At 48.6% G+C, this 3,009-nt stretch overlaps 1 long non-coding RNA gene across 1 annotated transcript; it reads right to left on the reverse strand.

Moving 5' to 3' along the window:
* Nucleotides 1–719: 719 nt before the first annotated feature.
* Nucleotides 720–2,791, reverse strand: LOC122460714. The gene is made up of 3 exons (XR_006282171.1): nucleotides 2,768–2,791; nucleotides 1,379–1,520; nucleotides 720–1,043 (listed from the first exon to the last, which is right to left on the reverse strand). It is a non-coding gene; the product is annotated as an uncharacterized LOC122460714 (long non-coding RNA).
* Between the last annotated feature and the right edge of the window lie 218 nt (nucleotides 2,792–3,009).

Below are 3,009 nucleotides of genomic sequence, written 5' to 3' on the forward strand. Positions count from 1 at the left end.
ATGCAGGGGTGAGGGCTGTGGCTGCAGATGAGGGGTTTGGGGTATGGGAGGGGCTCAGGGCAAGAGTAGGTGTGTAGGGGGTGAGGGCTCTGTCTGTGGCTGGAGATGAGGGGTTTGTGGTGTTGGAGGGGGCTCAGGCAGAGGGTTGAGGGTGTGGTGGGAGGGTGAAAGCTCTGGTTGGGGGTGTGGGCTGTGGAGTGGGGCAGGGCTGGGGATGAGTTTGGGGTGCAGGCAGGCTGCTCTGGGACAGGGGCCAGAGAGGAGGACTCCCCCCAGCCCTTTCCCTGCCGGCAGCAGCAAGCTCTGGAGGAGGAGCCCCCTTTCCTGCCCCCCCAGCAGTACACTCACCCTCACCACTGTCACTGCATGTGCTCCTAGGGCCCCTCTCAGGTCCAGGAATCTCCCTCGCCTCTTCCTTGGTGGTGCTGGTGGGTGCTGCGTGTGCCTCCTCCCCTGCTGTTGCCCCTGACTGTAGCCTCACTGGGAGTGAGGGATGGGGCTGCCTCCTTGCCCAGCATGGGGCAGAAGTGGTGACTGAGGGCGGGGGGGCCTCCTGTGCTGGTGGAGGGTCCTGCCGGAAAAGGGAAGGGTCTGAGGTGGAAGGGCAGGCTCAGTCAGTGAGCCGTGGCAGTGGAGTTGGGGGGCACTAGGACCCTGCAGCAGCAGTTGCATGGAAAAGGCAGGGATGCCCTGCTCCAAGCTCTGGGGAGGCACAGGGCGAGGGCTGGGCAGGGAAGGGGGGACACCCGGCCCCAAATATTGGTGGAGCTGGGCCCCTGGGCTCTGAATATTGCTGGTGCTAAGGCACCACATGGAGATATAACTCGCCGCCCCTGCACCTGAATGGAAAGATCATGGTAGTTTGTCATACTGCTCATTAGTAAAATAGTACTAGTGACACAATGGCAATAGATTTGCATCAGGCTGTAGTGCACCCGCAATGAGACAGCCTGGGAAGTCCTAAGGAAAAGGAATGTTGGCCTGGTTCCAGCCACTAAATCTGGCTCTGTCAGAGCCCTGCTTGGCATTTCTTTCCCTCTTTTCTAGAGGGAAGACAAGATAATTAAAACACAAAATCAACTCCTTGTCCTCTGCTGGGATTCCCCCAGTGCAGATATACTGGGCTTTCTACAGTTCTACTAAAGAACAATTATGTTTGCAGCCCACGCACAAAGTAGTGTCACTTAACTTCCATCAGGAATGAAAAGGTCTCATCTAATTAAGCACATCATTTTCTCTGCACCTTTCAGTAGGTGAGTATCCCAAGATTAGGACATTCTAAACCACCCGAGCCTGACAGACATGGGACATGAGTTGGTAGGAATTTCCTGGCAAAGAGTCGGGGTGAGCGGTTTAAAAAAGACCAAGGAGGGATCACCTGATCTCTCTGATTAGCATCTCTGCCCCTTTTGTCACTTGGCCCCATGCCCAGAATAGCCTCCTTGATCCTATGAGCCAGGCATCCTTACTTGGCTCCTTCCTATCCATGCTCAAGCCTCTCTTCTCCTTCAGCTACTGACCTGGAATATGCGTTGTTAGAAAGAAAAAAAGAACTAATATGAGGTGTTCATATCAGAAGCTTACATGAGGGTCCTTCACTGTTGCAAACCTCATTTACTTTATCTGTCCCATCCTTGTCACCAATTGTGCTGTGTCTATGCTAAATTGTAAGCCTCCTAGAGAAGGGATCTGTCTTTTAGTTATGCTGTAAATCATCGTCCACAGTTAAGGAGCTGTATAAATAATAACCACTAAAAATGAAGGCCAGATTCTGCCACCCTTCCTTATATTGACTAGTAAGCTTATTCCATGAGTAGTCCCCTTGATTTTAACGAGATCATGCAGAGTAAAGTACTGTTCAATATGAGTGAGGGTAGTAGAATTTGCCTGGAATAATAATTAATATCACCAAGTTCTTACACAGCACTTTCCATCACTAGAGGTCAATGCACTTTACAAAGGAGGTCAGTATCATTATCCACATTTTACAGATGAGGAAGCTAAGGCACACAAATGAAGTGATTTCCCCAAGGTCACCAAGCAGCAAAGCTGGGACTAGGACCCACGCCTCCTAAAACCCAGCCTAGTTTTCTTTTCACTAAACTCCATTGCCTCCCTGTATCCATTACTACTAATTCATTAAACATAAGCTTCTTGGGATAGGAACTCTGTGTGTCTATACAATGGCCAGCACCATAGGGCCTGATCTTGATCGGGATCAAGGATGCTTCTATACTATAACAATACAGTTCTTCATTGTGAGTTGAAGGGTGAAATTCATTCTGGGTTTATTCAAGAGACTCTCCTTGGCTTACTTAACAGGGCTGAACAAGGGATTCCATCCTATCCTTAAGTAGCCCCCATTCTGGAAAATAAACATTGGTGAAAATGTAGCCTCCTTTCTCCATAAAGGAAACAGTGGACCAGATTTTCAGGCATGGCTGCACATATATTTCTCCCACGTGCACGGCTACTGTGAATGACTGTGCATGCAATACTCATCCCTGATGCAGCTGCATATACAAATGTGCATCTTGCGTGAGACTCAGGTCATGTTTGGAAAAGCTGATCCTCTGGACAATTCATCCAGATGCTAATTCCACTGAAGGCAGTGACGATGCACAAGTTATGGATTTGGCCCTACATGATGTCAATGAATTATTTTTCAACTTCTTGTCTATTCAACTGTCCTAGTTTGATCCTGTTGACATTCCCTCCACATCTTTCATCACTGGGTCCACAACTTTCTGGCAAAGGTAGTACGTACCAGCTCAGTCACTCTGTGCTGGAGTGGGGATCTGTGGCAATATGTCAGGAAAACATGAGTAGGATTAGTTATTTGTGCAATTACTAGATGGCTGCAAACACACACCCTGTGAGCAAAATAGAGCGTGGAAACTGAAGATAGAGAAGTGCTTCCTTGTCTGTAGCTTTTTTTTCTTTTTAAATCCTATGTGAAGTAGGTGATGGTATCCTAGTTCTACAAATGGAAGATCTGAGGTATAGAAA

The sequence above is a fragment of the Dermochelys coriacea genome, chromosome 6 (assembly GCF_009764565.3).
Source record: "Dermochelys coriacea isolate rDerCor1 chromosome 6, rDerCor1.pri.v4, whole genome shotgun sequence".
In the NCBI taxonomy this organism is placed as follows: Eukaryota; Metazoa; Chordata; order Testudines; family Dermochelyidae; genus Dermochelys; species Dermochelys coriacea.